This window comes from Macaca fascicularis, chromosome 4 (assembly GCF_037993035.2).
Source record: "Macaca fascicularis isolate 582-1 chromosome 4, T2T-MFA8v1.1".
Lineage (NCBI taxonomy): Eukaryota > Metazoa > Chordata > Mammalia > Primates > Cercopithecidae > Macaca > Macaca fascicularis.
The window spans coordinates 111,359,640-111,378,902 of record NC_088378.1 but is presented as its reverse complement, the minus strand read 5'-3'; the positions used below and the strand labels follow the sequence as shown (position 1 = coordinate 111,378,902).

The 19,263-nt window shown below is 39.5% G+C and overlaps 1 long non-coding RNA gene across 2 annotated transcripts in view; it reads right to left on the bottom strand.

The window, feature by feature from the left end:
• Positions 1–19,263, bottom strand: part of LOC135970606 (uncharacterized) — a 57,618-nt gene that overhangs the window by 12,211 nt on the left and 26,144 nt on the right. Inside the window, exons 2-3 of one of the 2 annotated variants that reach the window (XR_010586368.1) lie at positions 11,818–11,968; positions 783–836 (exon numbers count right to left, since the gene is read on the bottom strand). This is a non-coding gene — a long non-coding RNA (uncharacterized lncRNA). The remainder of the gene's footprint in view (positions 1–782; positions 837–11,817; positions 11,969–19,263) is intronic. The other variant, XR_012433692.1, reaches the window with a different exon arrangement.

Below are 19,263 nucleotides of genomic sequence, written 5' to 3'. Positions count from 1 at the left end.
TGAATGACCTAGCTTTGAATCTTGACTCTACCAGCTGTGAGCTCTTAGTAAGTCCATTTACTTCTTATGATTCAATTTTTCCATTTGTAAGTTGGGCATGAGAGCACTCAAACTTGGCATACTGCTGGCTGTCTCTTAATACTCATTCTCTTCTTCCAAAGCTACAGAATCTTAATTATTAGCAGGACACACAGGTGAGTGGGAAAAAAGTCTCTTTTACAACTAGGTGTGGCCATCTGAGTTTTGGTATATATGTGGCAATGGCATGTGCTACTTCTGGGAAGTGTCCTTAAAGAAATGGGTAGGACTTCCCCTTCCTTCTTCCTACAGCTAGAATATGGACATGGTGAAAGAAACTCCAACAGTCTCCTCTGTGGATGAGGTAACCTTGGAATTGGAAGCTATACGTGCCAGAGGTATTAGACAGAAAGAGATTGAGTCTCTGCCACCATATCATATCAACCCGGAACTGACTCCTGAATTTCTTGAACAGGAAAGAGAAATAAACCATTGACTGAAGCCGTTGTTTTGGGATATTTATTTCTCTCTCTCTGTCAAACCTAATTCTAATTAATAATGCTACCACAAAGAAAGGTTTTAAGAATTAAATGAGATCATGTGCTAGCTACATAGTAAGTGTGCAATACATTATGCTTATTATTACTATTATATTATTATTAAACAAAAATTATATTATGATCTAAATATTCAGAAAAATAAAATATATCTGGAAAGTCTTACCTTTCAGACCAGTGGCATTAAAGAACTTTAAAGGTACCTACCAAAGAATAGAGTCTCTCCTGAGAAGCAATTTTTGATGTATTAGAACAAATCACCTGCAATAAAGAAAAGAGGTCAAACAGACCTGGAATAGCTCCTAATCCCCATAGTAATCACATATTTTCTTACACCAAGTGTTGCCTAATGTTCTTAGTCTGAAGGACTCTGAATTTTAAAAAGAAATTCAAAATGGAAAACAAAGGTATGCACACATGATGTCCTGTAAAGTGAAACCATTTAAATGGCGAAAGATCTCCTGATAATAACCTCAATTAACAACAATAGCACTATGATCAAAAGAAACAATTTTGTAAAGGGAAATACACTCTAAAAACTCAAAACAAGGACCATCACTATCTACCAACACACACACACACACACGCACACAAACAATCACATACACACACATATATATATGACTTTTATATCAGAAATTGTCAAGAATGATCTATAATTCCACAATATGTATCACAGACCTTGATGGAGAATTAAAAATTAAGGAGCAGCCTTCCTCTACCTCCAAACACAGATTATGTCCAAAATCATGTCAAAAAAAGTTATCTACTAGTGCAACCCAATAGTTTTTAAAAGAATCCATTGACACTTATAAAATCTCAGTACGGCCAAGCATGGTAGCTCACGTTTGTAATCCCAACACTTTGAGAGGCCGAGGCAGGTGGATAGCCTGAGGTCAGGAGTTCGAGACCAGCCTGGCCAGCATAGTGAAACCCCATCTCTACTAAAAATACAAAAATTATCCGAGTGTGGTGGCAGGTGCCTGTAATCCCAGCTACTTGGGAAGCTGAGGCAGGAGAATTGCTTGAACCCGGGAGGCAAAGGTTGCAGTGAGCCAAGATCGTACCATATTGCACTCCAGCCTGAGCAACAGAGCAAGACTCCGCCTCAAAAAAAAAAAAAAAAAAAAAAAAATCTCAGGAGGTTTCTAGAGTATCCCTTTACTCTGGAAAATATTTTGTCATCTTTTCCATAACTTTATTGCTGCCAGAGCACATCTTAGATTGCTATTTTGCTTTCCCTGATAAGCATAACATCAATTCTCTTGTTTGTATTTACTTTTCTTGTTACTTGTACCTAAACTAACAGCTCAGGTATCTTGAGGTCCTGACAGGAAAGGCAAGAATAAGTTTTATAATTAGTTAACTAAAAAATCAGCATTTTGGACATCCCCAGGGCAAAGAAAGGACTAGCAATGAGGTAAAGGATAACAACCATAGTCCACCTAACCAGAATTCCTTTTCTGAGGTTGAAACTGAAAAAGAGGGTGGGGACAATGTAGGTATCAGTCAGTATTTTACAGAAAAAGAAATGTAATGCTCAGAGATGTTAAATAGGTTGTCCAAGGTCACACAGCTTACGACCAGTCCAACCGGGATTTAACTCTGGGTCTCTTTACAGCTAAGGGTGTTTCCAGCAAGCCATTCAGCCTTCATAGTGTACTAACAACAGAGAGGACAAAAGCAGGATTTTGCCTGTAACACTTGCAATAACAATGCAATAATCATAAATGCACCTAGGAAGTTGCCGGAAAGATAGAAAATGACTCAGTATTGAAAAATGCACATTAGGAGATTTATATTCAAAGAAAAGGTACTCTTGAAGACTGTTTTGGAAGTCAGTATCTTTCAGATTTTAGAAAAAAAGCAGGATACATATGCCATATATTATACTTTCAGCAGGATCTGGGCAGCACCCTCTTAACCATATTAATATTTCTAGGGGGGAGGGGGGAGGGATTGCATTGGGAGTTATACCTGATGTAAATGATGAGTTGATGGGTGCAGCACACCAACATGGCACAAGTATACATATGTAACAAACCTGCACATTATGCACATGTACCCTACAACTTAAAGTATAATAATAATAAATAAATTTAAAAAAATATATATTTCTATAGTAAAGCATGTGCATATTCACACTAGGTGAGATAAATAAAGACTATAGGCTGGGCACGGTGACACACACCTGTGATCCCAACACTTTGGGAGCCCAAGGCAGGCAGATCACCTGAGGTCAGGAGTTCAAGACCAGCCTGGCCAACATGGTGAAACCCCATCTCTACTAAAATACAAAAATTAGCTGGGCATGATGGCGGGTGCCTGTAATCCCAGCTACTCGGAAGACTGTGGCGGGAGAATCACTGGAACCTGGGAGGCGGAGGTTGCGGTGAGCCGAGATCGCACCATTGCACTCTAGCCTGGGTAACAAGAGTGAAACTCCATTTCAAAAAAAAAAAAAAGACTACAAAAGGTGCATATCAGTTCAGTACAGTTTCAGTGCTAAACAAGTTCAGGTCAAGTCAGGTCAGGTTTTGAATTTTGAAAACACTTCCTCTTTTCATAGCTTTTTGGATTTCATAATTGCAGGTAAGGGATGTGAAACTGCACTGCGTCCTGTCTTACCAGGTGAGGGAAATACTAATGATAAACTGACTGATTGATTTACCAGAATTGACTTTCCACTAACAAGAGTAAAGACACCACATATGCCAAGTTTGTCCCATATACTTGGCACAAGCTTATTTCCTGCTTTGTGACTCAATTACAGCCCATTATGTGACTCAATTGAATTAAAAAGTAGGACATGAAAATGAAATACAGGTCAGTCTACTAAAATCCAGGAAAGGTATTAAGCAATTCATGCATGACAGTTCTAATTCAATGTTAAAACTATAGTTAACTTCCTACTATCACACTTGACTTGCAAATAAACCAATGAGAAAATTAGAAAGCAATATAGATTTTTAGCTCCTGAAATTCAATCATCAATTTAAGAATAAAAATCATTCTGTTCAGATTGAAGACATTTGCTCCCATAATTTATTTTGACAAATGGACTTGAAATAGACATTCAACAAAGTAAAATTCAGTAGACAATAATTTCTACCCTGTAACTGTGTAAACCTGTAGACTGATTTAATGTATCATCTACCTATAATCTTTCGAGGAGCCTCAATGTCTGAATCCAACATATTTTAAAACTACACATAAATTTGCAAGAACATAATTATCAAACAAAAACTAACCACTGGATCTCTTACATATTATACACTGCTATTGCATTGATGTTTTTCTCTCCTCTGTATGTATTATTTTTTATCTTCAGTCTTCCTTGATTCTACAATTGGGAATATTTTCACATTAGACATTTATGTGATTCTTATCTTTAAATGTTGTGATACATTGTCCTTGGCCTTCAGGAGATTTATCAGTTAACATTGCTAAGCAATAGGAAAAATAGTAAAACACTAAAAATGAAAATAGGGTGGGGCGGTGACCCAGGCCTGTAATCCCAGCACTTTGGGAGGCTTAGGCAGGTGGATCACTTGAAGCCAGGAGTTCAAGACCAGACTGGCCAATGTGGCAAAACCCCATCTCTATCAAAAATACAAAAGTTATCCAGGCATGATGGCATGTGCCTGTAATCCCAGCTACTCGGGAGGCTGAGGTAGGAGAATCACTTGAACCAGGGAGGCAGACAGAGGTTGCAGTGAGCCAAGATCGCGCCAGTTCACTCCAGCCTGGGTGATAGAGTGAGACTGTCTCAAACAAATAAATAAATAAATAAATAAAATGAAATTGAAAATAGATATCTGAAAAAAAGATTTTGGCACAATTGTTCACCTTATAAACCTGTGGTTTGTGTTTATTATTTCATTGTCAATATGATCAGCGTCAGAGTTATTATTCTTTTTAATTTTTTGCCTTGTAAGCAGGTGGTAAAGAGACCATTTAATTAGACCATGTGCTATAGGGAGTGTACTACATGAACAATCAGTTTATATACACATTGAATACTATACAGCCATAAAAAAAAATGAGCTCATGTCTTTTGCAGGGACATGGATGAAGCTAGAAACCATCATCCTCAGCAAACTAACACAGAAATAGGAAACCAAACACCGCACGGTCTCCCTCATAAGGGGAAGTTGAACAATAAGAGCACATGGACACAAGGAGGTGAACATCACATACTGGGGACTGTCACAGGGTGGGGGGAAAGGGGAGTGAGAGCATTAGGACAAACAGATAAGGCATGCGGGTCTTAAAACCTAGATGAGGGGTTGATAGGTGCAACAAACCACCATGGCACATGTATACCTATGTAACAAATCTGAGCATTCAGCACATGTATCCCAGAACTTAAAGTAGAATAAAAGAAAAAAATCAAAGTAAAACTGAGCAAGAAAAGAAAAAAACAGCAAATAATTTTCAATGTTGTACAGAAAATAATGTCTGGTTTGTCATATTCTAGCATAAAGTGAGCAACATCATTGTTTACAAATCAGACAGATTTCAATTCAGTGTTTTTTTCCCCAATCTAATTATTTCAGAAGCTCAGGTAGGCTAGAAAGAGACAGTATCCTTCTATATAGGAATACACCAAAGGAGCTAATTACATAAAAACAGAAAATACATAAACAACACATGTAAAGAGGGTAAATGACAGATGGCTAAATGCCATAACTAAGTTTCATTATCAGTATTACCATTAACCACCAAAATTATGCATTTCCTAAAGGAGCATAGTTTGGAAACAAATAGCAAATATTTTAGAAACTGTCCCCTTGACCTGTATAAATTGCAAAATAAACAGATACGTTACCCTTTGTCTGCCTCCCCTACAGTAACTCATTAACAGATAGACTTAAGCTCCTACACTTTCTGACCCTCCTAGGCCTGTGTTGCCTTGTCCAGTATCCTTATACAAAATGAACTGAAATAATCATCAATCTGAAAAGCTAGTCTTAATCAAACGGGTAATTCTAACTTACCTACTTGTATATTTTATGGAACACCTAGGGACAGACTGTTAGAACAATGGGAATCTTATAAAAATGTATTAATCTAATTCTCTTATTTTGCAAATGGAATAATTCATAGAGAGTCCTGATCTGTTCAAGGACACACACTCATTTAGTGGCAGAGCCCAGACTAGAACCCAAGTAATCTGTCTCCCTCTCCAGTGCTTTTTCCCACAGGCTTTGCCAGATAATGTTTCATGTCTTGGATTACATTGGTAGAAACTTTTGTGGATACATAGGTGAAGACTTGTCTTCCAGATTGGGCTCTTGGATTTCCCTAGCCAAACTCTATATTTATGTTTTCTGATTTTATGGAATGTCATATTCCTTTTTCTCCAAAGCATTTTATGGGCTATAATATATGGCAAATTTTAACTATTGTTTCTGTTACTTATTTGAACTTAGATAAATTATTTGCATTGTTATAAAGATAAGACGTCCAGAAACCATATTCATGATGTAAATGAGATCTCCATGTATCTGCTAAAAACATTCTAGTGAAACAGAAGATAAATAATAAATAAGTAGTCCCTGCAGCAGATAATCTCATCAGGGGACCCTAGTTACAATTCAGGTGAAACAGACCAAATGCCAGAGCTCTTTATCACTCTCACCAAGACTGTGTCCATGACAAGCTTTAGATAAGCAAAGAGAGCAATAAGAAGCACTTTCCTTTTGAGGTAGAAAAGGGGTCTATGAGTTGAATATTCCCCCAAATTACATTATTTGTATTAGTCAAAAGAACATGATAGCGTAGCAGGCAGAAAACATATATTTGCTCATAGCTTTTATCATTTTTTTCCAGCTGGACCTGGGGACTTCTATTGTTCATATGTTTACTCACAGCTGATATTCTTTCAACAATAGGAGAGATACCATATTACTGTTTTCCACCATGGGAGATTCAGTGCAATGGGTTCCTTTTTATTCCCATACAAAGTGATTCAGACTTTGAGGTCGTGAAATGATCCCCTTTATAAGACTGAATCACTTTTTTTTTTTTTTTTTGAGACAGAGTCTCACTCTGTCAACCAAGCTGGAGTACAGTGGCACAATCTCAGCTAACTGCAAACTCTGCCTCCCAGGTTCAAGCGATTCTCCTGCCTCAGCCTCTGGAGTAGCTGGGACTACAGGCATGTGCCACCATGCCCATCTAATTTTTGTATTTTTAGCAGACATGGGGTTTCACCATTTTTGGCCAGGCTGGTCTCAAACTCCTGACCTCAAGTGACCCGCCCTCGGCCTCTCAAAATGTTGAAATTACAGGCATGAGCCATCGCACCCGGCCTAATCACTCTTTTATTTTTTTTTTTAATCACTCTTTAGAGTCATCAAAAACAACTATAAAGTAAGTGTCTAGGATATTTATTTCACTATTATGTACTTTCTCAGGCACCATACACAATGTGATGTCTATAAATGAAGGTAGGCAAATCACTTAAGGTCAGGAGTTCGAGACTAGCCTGGCCAACATGGCAAAACCCTATCTCTACTGAAAAACACAAAAATTAGCCAGGCATGATGGCACATGCCTGTAGTCCCAGCTACTTGGGAAGCCGAGGCACAAAAATCGCTTGAAGCCGGGAGGCAGAGGTTGCAGTGAGCCATGATCGTGCTACTGCACTCCAGCTTGGGCAACAGAGTGAGACTCTGCCTCGAAAATAAATAAATAAATAATAAATAAATAAATAAGTAAAAGAAATTCTGCAAGGTAGTAAGTTATAGCAGAAAAATGAAACCAGTTCCATGTCAATCTACAATAAGTTCACTCAGAACTAAGACATTTTATTTGCCTAGAGCAACCTTATCCATGCATGCAGCCCAGGACACTTTGAATATGGCCCAACATAAATTCATAAACTCTCTTAAAATTATAAGACCTTTTTTGCGATTTTTTTAAGCTCATCAGCTATCGTTAGCATTAGTGTGTTTCATGTGTGGCCCAGATAATTCTTTCACTGGGGCCCAGAGAAGCCAAAAGATTGGACACCCCTGGCCTGTAGTATTCTGTGTCTGAATTTTTAATGGATTGCCTATTCCCAGCATAATAATGTTTTATTGTCATTCTCAAGTTTCTAAGATATGACTATACAAACAGTAGAAATAAATTAAATATTTAAAAGGTAGAATTGTATCAACAGGCTTTTTTTTTTTTTTTTTTTTTTGGAGATACTATTGCTCTATCACCCAGGCTGGAATGCAATGGTACCATCTTGGCTCACTGCAACCTCTGCCTCCCAGGTTCAAGTTATTCTCCCCATGCCTCAGCCTTCTAAGTAGCTGGGACTATAGCCCTGCACCATCATACCCAGTTAATTTTTGTGTTTTGAGTAGAGATGGAGTTTTGCCATCTTGGCCAGGTCTCAAACTCCTGGCCTCAAATAATCTGCCTACCTTGGCCTCCCAAATTGCTGGGATTACAGACATGAGCCCCCATGCCCAGCACTCAATAGGCTTTTAATCTAGCTTCTAAAGTGTAAAGAGTCCTGGAGGATATATTAATGACGCATATTTGTAAGAAAAAATCATTTCATATTGAAGACCAGTACCTTCTCAAAACTGCCACAGCAGATGAATTTCTTCTAAGAGGACATCAATTTGGGCCTTTATTATACCCTGAGTTTAATAAGTGAGAACTTCACAGCATTATATGTAAAAGCATTTTGAAAAATAAGTATAATTTTAATTCCTATATGAATCTATTGTTCATTATGTTTCAAGAAAAAAAGATGAAGCAACTCACAGTTTTTAAAAATGTAAAAATAAAATTATCCAAACGGAAGCCTTGGATGAGATTCTACTGAATGACTCTGAGCTTCCTTGCAGCCAAAGCAAAAGAGAAATGCAAAGTGTTATTTCTTTTCTTTTCTTTTGACTGACAAGAAAAAACATACAAGTTCATGTGAAAAACCTACCTTTTCACATGAACTTGTATATATTATCTCATTTTAATCATTTTATTTTTATATGTTTTAGAATTATAAACATTATATGTGAATGCGAGATGTTGCATACCACAATGGACAAATCTTTAAATTGCAGTTTTTGAAGATACCTCAGAGGCACTCTTAATATAAACATTTTTTTAATGAAAAAACTTAAGAAAGTAAAATTAATTATTGAGCTTAACTCCTAAATTAGTGGAGTTGAGCACGTCACCAACCCTTGTTCTAACTTGATTCAGGGATTTAGCTTAGACAGACTAGAGCGGCATTTCTGAAAGGGTGTTTAGAAGATGTCCTGCATCAAATCATTCAAGGCTGTTTTTCAAAGGTGAGGATTTCTAAGTCCCTCTCTAAAACTACTAAATCAGAACGCCAGTATAGATTTCAAAATTCTCAATTGTAAATAAGTTATCCTGGTGAATTGTGTGTCTGTAGTGCTAGTTATTAGTACTCTTTCAGGATCAAACCCACTCTTCCATATTTGGCCTTGTGATGCTGAAGCCGGTTGTGGGTAACCACCAGTGTCATTTTGCCACCTGGCTTCCAGTTAGGTTCTGCCAATGGGGGAGCTAGAGAACACACTCCTTCCGGTTTGCTTGCTATTCCTGTCAGTATCATCTAGCTGTGGTTCTTCACCCCAGCAGTTCTAGCTTTTTCTAGTAGCAGTTGGTTCTAGTTTCCACTATTTCCCCATCTCCCAGAACCCAGTTCATGGCACTCTCTCAGAGTATCTTCTGAAATCTGGGTTCCAGCTCCACTGGATTCTCCTCTGCGTTCTGAAGCACCAGTGCCATCCAGACAACTTCCTCACCTCAGAGGTCTGGATTCCAGGCTCCACCTTCTCCAAGCTTGTAGTTTCCAACAACCCCAACCTTTCACCTTTCCCCACAGGCCTACTGGTAGCAGCTGCTTTCTGCAATTACTTTATCTGAGTATTTGTTCCTTTTTCCCCTGTCAGTCCTCCAATATCTATATAACTAAATTTCCCTGTATCAATTCTCTCTTAAAATAATTGGTGTGGTTTCTTTTTTCCACTAAACCCTGACTGATACAAATGTTAATGTTTGAGTTCTAGTGAGTAGGGACATTAAGGAGACAACATATCTCTGAGACAGACTCTTCCAATTATCAATTGTTTAAATCCCTCTTTTGGTACCAATATACAAAAGGGTGGTGCCAGGAGTTTCAACCACTGTATTTTAATGCCTTAAGAAATTTCCAGGCCAGGCACAGTGGCTCATGCCTGTAATCCCAACACTTTAGGAGGCCAAGGCGGGCAGATCACCTGAGGTCAGGAGTTCAAGACCAGCCTGGCCAACATGGTGAAATCCCATCTCCACTAAAAATACAAAAATTAGCTGGGCACGGTGGTTGGTGCCTGTAGTCTCAGCTACTCGGGAGACTGAGTCAGGGGAATCACTTGAACCGGGGAGGCGGAGGTTGCAGTGAGCCAAGATCTCACCACTGCACTCCAGCCTGGGTGACAGAGCAAGACTTCATCTCAAAAAAATAAAATAAATTTCCAGAAGCTTTGGGTTCTAGAATAGCTGATAACAAAGTTGAAATTCTATTATCAAAAATGAAGAATTCTTACATAATCTTTCCCAGAATCAGAGCCAATTCAGTTCAACAGAGAAGAAGACCATGTATGATATATCCGCAAGCAGAACAAAAATATTTTTTTAAGAAAGATTTTTAGGCCAGGCGCGGTGGCTCATGCCTGTAATCCCAGCACTTTGGGAGGCCAAGGCAGGTGGATCACAAGGTCAGGAGATCGAGACCATCCTGGCCACCATGGTGAAACCCTGTCTCTACTAAAAATCTAAAAATTAGCTGGACATGGTAGCATGCACCTGTAGTCCCAGATACGTGGGAGGCTGAGGCAGGAGAATTTATTGAACCCAGGAGGCAGAGGCTCCAGTGAGTCAAGATCACACCACTGCACTCCAGCCTGGTGACAGAGCAAGACTCCATCTCAAAAAAAATAAAAATAAAAATAAAAAAAGATTTTTTCTTCTTAAGGGCTTCCATAGGTTGCATTACTTGCACTATCTGCAGGACAAAAGACCAAATGTTGTATTTATATGTAAGGGCATCCATGATGTTATGCACTTCTTCAAAATGATTTCAAGTTTATCTTTCTTTATTAGGGCACTGCTTCCAGGTGAGCTTATTGTTGTTCCCTGCTGCACCTTACATTATGTATTTCTACCTTCCTCTTGACTCAGGCAGTTTCTTTTGTCTGAGAGTCCTTATTGAATATACAAATACCTGAGCAGTCCTCATAATGGATACTCAACACATGTTGGAACTGGCTTGGATTGCGTTTCTTCTACAGTGAGTCTTCCTCAGAATTAGTCTGCTTTGAAGTGCGATAGCAGTTACTTTATGTGCACATTTTATTTACACAGAGCACATGTTCTCTTCTGAATTGCTTGTGTCTATGTTCAATCTTTCCTCCTAGATTTATAAACTCTTTAAAGACACACCATATATCTTACAGATTCTCGTATCACCACAGTAACCCACAGACCTTGCACAGAATATTGACCAGTAAGTGCTGAGTGAATAGTGACCTAACAAATAGTCATCTACTGTTTGATAGGTCTTTCTCCTCTCCTTATACTGTAGATATCTCAAAAACTTTTGAAAATGTAAAGGGCATAAATAATATCTAATGTGCTTTATACTGGGTCCACAGTATTATAAAATAATATTTTCACTTTTCTTTTTTTTTTTTTTTTTGAGGCGGAGTTTCACTCTTGTTGCCCAGGCTGGAGTGCAATGGCACGATCTCGGCTCACCGCAACCTCCGCCTCCCAGGTTCAAGCAATTCTCCTGCCTCAGCCTCCCTAGTAGCTGGGATTATAGGCATGTGCCACCAGGCCCAGCTAATTTTTGTATTTTTAGTAGAGATGGGGTTTCTCCATGTTGGTCAGGCTGGTCTCGAACTCCCGACCTCAGGTGATCCACCCGCCTCGGCCTCCCAAAGTGCTGGGATTACAGGCGTGAGCCACTGCGCCCGGCCATATTTTCACTTTTCTAGATCTGCATGATACTTCCCATACATTAACTGTTTAAGTTTCGGTGACAAGTCTTCCATTTTTACCAAGAAAACTGAGGCTCTGAGAACTTAAGTAACCATGTCCAAGGTCACATAACAAGACAGTGATGTTTCTGGAATTCGAAAAGAGCTCTTTCACATACATTGCATGGTCTCTTGGGAAGTCAGAGCTTAGACAGTGACGATAGCAGTGATGAGCTCACCTGACAGATTGCTCTTTCTCCTCTGCAGAGACTTGCTTCAACACCAGGAAGAACATGAAAGGCTGACTCATAATTCCCAGAAGCAGCGCCAGTTCATGTGCTGGGATTCTGACCACACATCTAACGATCAGGTCAGGGAGTCAGATTTCTGCTGGATTTAGAAAAGCATCTATGTGTTTATGAAAGAAACCCAATGGATTTTTAATAGTACTGCAGCTCTTGGAGGCTCTACATCCACCCTTTCTCCCCAGCCAAGAGCATGGCTGTGGGAGAAGGAAGGCAGGCAGCAGACAGGTAAGTGTGACTTCCTCACTTCCCCTACCTTCTCATCTTAAAGCCATGGAGTGGTTGCTGGGTAACCCACTCCTACATATATTGGTTCATAAAGCCTAGTGAGTCACTGAAATTCTTACTGATGCACAAAATTTCAAACACACTAGTAACAGAGGGCCATGGTGCAGATGACTTGAGCACACATAATGTATTTTCTGCTCCCATTGAGCTGTTTGAAAATAGCATTGGCTTGGCATGGTGGTGTGAACCTGTAGTCCCAGCTACTCCGGAGGCTGAGGTGGGAGAATTGCTTGAACCCAGCAATTAGAGATCAACCTGGGAGACACAGTGACTCTCTGCCTTTTTTTTTTTTTTTTAAGGCCGAGTACAGTGGTCCATGCCTATAATCCTAATATTTTGGGAGGCCAAGGTGGACTGATTGCTTGAGCCCAGGTGTTCAAGACCAGCCTGGGCAAACGGTGGAACCTCCTCTCTGCAAAAAAATACAACAACAATAACAACAACGAATTAGCCAGGCCTGAAAAACTAGCCAGTCATGGTGGCATGCATGGTGGCGTGCGCCTGTCGTCCCAGCTACTCAGGAGGCTGAAGTGGGAGGATCACCTGAGCCCAGGGAAGATCAAGGCTGCAGCGAGCCGAGATTGCGCCACTGTGCTCCAGCCTGGGTGTCAGAGTGAGACTCTGTCTTAAAGAAAAGAAAGGTTTAATATCACCTTTGGTGGCACCCTCCACAGAGTATTTATACTACAGAATATGTTTTATAAAAATATTTGTTTGGGAAGCCGAGGCCGGTGGATTACCTGAGGTCAGGAGTTCGAGATCAGCCTGACTAACACGATGAAACCCCATCTCTACTAAAAATACAAAAATTAGCTGGGCGTGGTGGCACATGCCTGTAATCCCAGCTACTTGGGAGGCTGAGGCAGGAGAATCACTTGAACCTGGGAGGCAGAGGTTGCAGTGAGCTGAGATTGCGCCACTGCACTCCAGCCTGGGCAACAAGAGCAAAACTCCGTCTCAAAATATATATATGTGTGTGTGGATAGATACATATATATGCTAATAACTTTACAGAACTTTCATATAATTTAGACAGGTGTCTAGGTTCTCCAGAGTCTCAAAAAAAATAATATCTCCTCTTTCTCTACATAACATTTGATAAATAAGATGGTCTTATCGCAAGACAAATATTAGAACAAAGATCAAACTGCTTAATTTCCTACATCAATTCAAGCAGATATCTCTCAAACTTTTAGGCAAAATAATTGACCAGATTACTTTGCTTCTCTCACTCCTGCTCCTCCTCCTTCACCCCTCTCTTGCCTCTCTTGCCTCTTTTTCTAACAACTTAGCCTTCCCTTTCTACCTCTCTCCCTTTTAATTCTCACCCTTTCTTTCCTTTTATAGAGGAGGGGCTTAACCTTTAAGAAATTGCTTTGTTTGCTGTACTCTCTCAAAAGCTTGGTTTGAGCAGCCAACCCTGTTTGCATAAAATAAAAGTTAGAAAACTAAAAGTTTTGTGAACCAAGGGTGGAGGAAAACGTTATGCATTTTATCACACAGTTCATCATCCTATCAGCCAAGAATGAGGTTCCGTTTTTCTGAGTAATCCCTCATCTACCCACATCCTATATTGGCAAAATATCTGCGTAAGAGGAATTGGCAGGAGCTATCAGAGAACTAAAAATTATCGATTAAGTGTAAAAATATGTCTGCAGTTACCAGTAAGTTAGTATTTTCACTATTAAAGAAATAGGATATTTTATCATTACAATTGGTTATGTAATTTGGCTTTTCACCATTATTTAGGTACTTTTATAGAGTTATGAGTAATATTTCATTTTTTGACAAAAAGAAAATAGAATCATGAAGATTAACTATTTCTCAAGATAGGGCAAGGATAATAACAGTATAGATTTCTCAAAATGAGCAGATAGAAAAATCAATCCAAACAAACTGAGAGAAGGAAGTCAAATTGGAACCATCCAAAATGATATAACCATGAAATGCGATCATTAAAACAGCCATGAGGTTAATTTACTTAACACTTTTTTTCATCCACTGGAGTCAGCAGATTATTCCAAGGTGAAGAAAAAGCATAGATGTAACCTTGTAAGAGGAGAGCTGTGGGACACAGCTACAGACAAAGCCAGCCTGAGAAAAAGGCACAAAGGCTGAATATTAAATGTATATGGTGGTACTGGAAGGCAGCCAGGAAAGGTTTGCCCTGCTTTTTATTCCCAAATCTGTAGTTAGGACGGTACCATAAGATGCTCTAGGTAAACTTGAAGGCTCAGATGCCCAGATGTAAATGGCTGCCTCATACAGTCACACAGGGTATTGACTGCACAACTCCAGTGGACACCGTTCACATAGACTACAATGAGAAAAAGCCCCCTGAATTTGTGAACATGGATGCCCTTCTGTGCTAAACTACAGGGAATAACAGAAAAAAAAGGAGAAGATAAAATTTTATATAAAGTACGATAAATATTTTTTCAAATAAAACATATACATAGAAAAATGATCAGAAGGAAGTACATCAAAATAAAATTTATAGAGGTATACATGAATTCATTTTTTCTTATTCCTAGTCTTCTATATTTTCACATTGAATAAATTAGCAGTTTTAAAATAAATTAGCAACATTTAATAAAGTAGTACCTTAAAACATCCAGATTGATACTTACTTATAGCTTCAATGTTATAAACTATCAGAGATGTAATGATTAGAATGGTTTGTATACCAACGGAAAGTCTTTTAGAAAAATGAGCACTATTTTTCTACATTTGTTTGCATTTTAACCTAGCTTTATAATTTCAACTATTCAACTAAATATAAGAATGAGCTTTGCTTGTGAAAATTCTGATATTATAAACACTAGAGAACTTCTATATGGTGCGTCCAAAGATAGATCAGGTTTCAAGCACTGTTCCCTCAGGCTCCAAAGTCCTCTCAGTTCTGCCTGCCTCTTGGGTTGGCGTCCATCAAGATAACTGCCAGCAATGAGGGCTACCTGCTTCCTGGTTCACAGCCAATGGGCAGAGACTGTCCACCTCTAAACTAATCACAGACAAAGAAGAGGATTGGTTTAATTAGTAGGGAATAGATGGAATCAAGGGCAAATACCGATCTGTGAGGCCTGGAATGTATTCAGTCTGGGGGTTCTCTTTAACTAAAACAATAAAAAAACTATTCCAAAAATGAACATTTATTTGGAAAGAAAAAACATAACAAATTATAATTTTTTAATGCAAAATGCCTACATAGACATCACAAAATCCAGAAGAGAGAATGTAATATTTGTAATGTTTGTATTAAGTTCCTGACCCATATCTATCGTGCTTTTTTTTTTTTTTTTTTTTTTTTTGTGGAGTACAGTGGTGCCATCTTAGCTCACTGCAGTCTCAACCTCCTGGACTCAAGCAATCTTCCTCTCTCATCCTCCTGAGTAGCTGGTACTATAGGCACGAGCCACCATGCCTGATCAACTTTTCTTACTTTTTTGTAGGGTTGGGGTTTTACCACGTTGCCCAGGCTGGTCTTAACTACTGGACTCAAGTGACCCGTCTGTCTTGGCCTCCCAAAGTGCTGTGATTAAAGGCATGAATCACCATGTCCAGTCTCCTATGACACTTTTATCTGCATGATTTTGGCCACATACTCTTTTTTTGTTTTGTTTTGTTTGAGATGGAGTCTCGCTCTGTCACCCAGGCTCACTGCAACCTCTGTCTCCCGGGTTCAAGCAATTCTCTGCCTCAGCCTCCTGAGTAGCTGGGATTACAGGCACCTGCCACCATGCCTGGCTGATTTTTGTATTTTTAGTAGAGACGGGTTTCACCATCTTGGTCAGACTGGTCTTGAACTCTTGACCATGTTATCCACCCGCCTCGGCCTCCCAAAGTGCTGGGATTACAGGCATGAGCCACCATGCCTGGCCAGCCACATACTCTTTGATTGCCTCTTCTTATGACAACTTCGTAATAGTTAATAAAGAAAAAAATAGAAATACAGTTCAATCTTTCCTCTCACATACGTAATTGAAATTGTTATTGAAATTTTGAAAACTTTCTTTTAGTGTCACAATTTATTATGAGTGAAGTCACACGAATTTTCAGGAATACTGTCAAATTTTGGTAAACCTCTATTAAGTTGTTTTTTGATCTTTGACTATAAGATTTTCCACAGTTTAGCTTCTGAATTCATTCATACCTCTCAAATCTTGAATCTCCTCCATGCCCACATACTACCAGTACCAGGCACCACAGGACCTGTTCATGGCTGCATACGTCCTATGTATGGGCCAGCCCAGCACATTGGATGGTAGGGCTATTTCTAGAAACCATTTCTATACCAAGGCAGCTAGCTGTACTTGGAGGTAGGTGCAAACCAGGTAAATAAATGCCACTAAATCCACACAAAAAAATCTCCCCATTCACCATCCCCTTAATTAAATCTCAAAAATGTCCTATGCCACTGTACACCTTTCAGCTGAAGAGCAAGTGTGATGGAGGGGAGGAAGCTGGAGAGTGAAACAAAAATCAATCCTATTATAACTATGAGAGTTAAAATATTTTATTGTTACAAAATTTTACAAAAACACATGAGCATGTTTGTTCAATCAGTATCTAGGCCCCAAAAGATCGAATTCTATTTGGGAATAAGCTATCAAAAAATATTGTCTGGAAAAAGGAATAGTGCACAATATACTTTTTGTGACACTGATCAAATTATATCTGCTTTTTAGCTAATCCATTGATAATTAATGTATTGCATTAAGGTATTACATACCCAATGTGAGCCTTCATCCTATTTCATGAGAAGGAGAGGGTAGTCACAGAAATATTATCACCAGACACTGCCTTTGAAGAGCTACTGACCTGACAGAGGCATCAAAATCTATAAGCATTCATTTTCTCCTTTAAGAGACTTGATAGATTAAAAGCAAACAATAAGGCTGGGCGAGATGGCTCATGCCTATGATCCCAGCACTTTGGGAGGCTGAGGCAAGCGGATCCCTTGAGGTCACGAGTTCAAGACCAGCCTGGCCAACATGGTTAAACCTGGTATCTACTAAAAATACAAAAATTAGCCGGATGTGGTGGCACACCCCTGTTTTCTTAGCTACTTGGGAGGATGAGGCATGAGAATCACTTGAATCCAGGAGGCAGAGGTTACAGTGAGCCAAGATTATGACACTGCACTTCAGCCTGGGCCACAGAGCAAGACTGTGTCTCAAAAAAGAAAAGAATAAGATGAATATATCTTGTCATTAATAATATCTAAATTTTGTATTACAAACAATAATTACATGAAAAAATAAAGGCTAGAGTAGAGCTCTTTAAAAAATAGTTTGGTTGGAGATTCACAGTGAGTTTGCTCAATAAATAATGCTTACCAAGCTATAGTATGCATTGTTTTATCTTGAATACAAAGCTATTTAACTTTTGCATCAGTTTTATGGTTGAGGGACTAGAGCACATGATTAAATTTATAGATAATAGCAAATTAGAATAAATGGTTATTACTCTGGAGGACAGGATTAGAATTCTAAATGACTTTATAAAGCTGGAGAAGGAAGCTTGTAAACTAATGAGCAACAGCATTGAGAAATGTATGGGAAAATATACTTGGGATTTTTTTTTTAAAGCTACACAAACGGGCCGGGCGCGGTGGATCAAGCCTGTAATCCCAGCACTTTGGGAGGCCAAGGCGGGCGGATCACAAGGTCAGGAGATCGAGACCATCCTGGCTAACACGGTGAAACCCCGTCTCTACTAAAAATACAAAAAACTAGCCAGGCGAGGCGGCGGGCGCCTGTAGTCCCAGCTACTCAGGAGGCTGAGGCCGGAGAATGGCATGAACCCAGGAGGCGGAGCTTGCAGTGAGCCGAGATCGCGCCACTGCACTCCAGCCTGGGTGACAGAGCAAGACTCCGTCTCAAAAAATAAAAAAAAATAAAAATAAAAAAATGAAAAATAAAAGCTACACAAACAAAATATAGCAAATTCCTGAACAAACTTTTTAAAAATTAATTAATTAATGTTTGAGGTAGGGTCTCACTCTGTTGCCCAAGTTGGAGTGCAGTGGTGTGATCTCGGCTCATTGCAACCTCTGCCTCCTGGGTTCAAGTGATTCTCACGCCTCAGCCTCCTGAGTAGCTGGAATAACAGGTGCACACCACCGTGCCTGGCTAATCGCTGTATTTTTAGGAGAGAAGGGGTTTCACCATTTTGGAAGGCTAGTCTAGAACTTCTGGCCTCAAGTGATCTGCCCACCTTGACCTATGAAAGTACTGGGGTTACAGGCATGAGCCACAGTGCCCAGCCGAACAAACTTTTTTTAATGTAGAAACTGTCATTCATCACACATTGAACACACATTAACAACATATGGCAATTATGTTTTGTAAAAAAGTTTTACTTTGGACATGGTTTAACAGTGTAATTGGAAGGAAACAGAAAGCAAATGTTTTTCTGCTACATCTGGTGCCATGCAATCTCTCTGGCATCCAGGTTCACTCTAAGTTAGGAGCAATGGTTCTCTAAGGACATTTGAATACAGAACTTGTACACCTGATACATTTCTCCACTGAGTGAAAGTAATGACTCAGAAGCCATCACCACACACACACACACACACACACACACACACACACACACACACATATCTCTAAAACTGGGGTCTAAGTCAATGCAGTACTTACAAAGCATTTATGCTGGGCGCAGTGGCTCAAGTCTGTAATCGCAGCTACTCAGGAGGCTGAGGCTAGAGGATTGCTTGAGCCCAAGAGTTAGCCCAGGCAACGTAGCAAGACACCATCTCTATAAAAATAATAATAAAAATTGTCACCAGGCATGGTGGCTCATGCCTGTAATCCCAGCACTTTGGGAGGCCAAGGCAGGTGGATCACCTGAGGTCAGGAGTTCAAGACCAGCCTGGCCAACATGGTGAAACCCTGTCTTTACTAAAAATACAAAACCTAGCTGGGCGTGGTGGCACATATCTGTAGTCCCAGCTACTCTGGAGGTTGAGGCAGGAGAATTGCTTGAGCCCAGGAGACGGAGGTTGAAGTGAGCCAAGATCGCACCATTGCACTCCAGCCTGGGCAACAAGAGTGAAACTCCACCACAAAATAATAATAATAATTG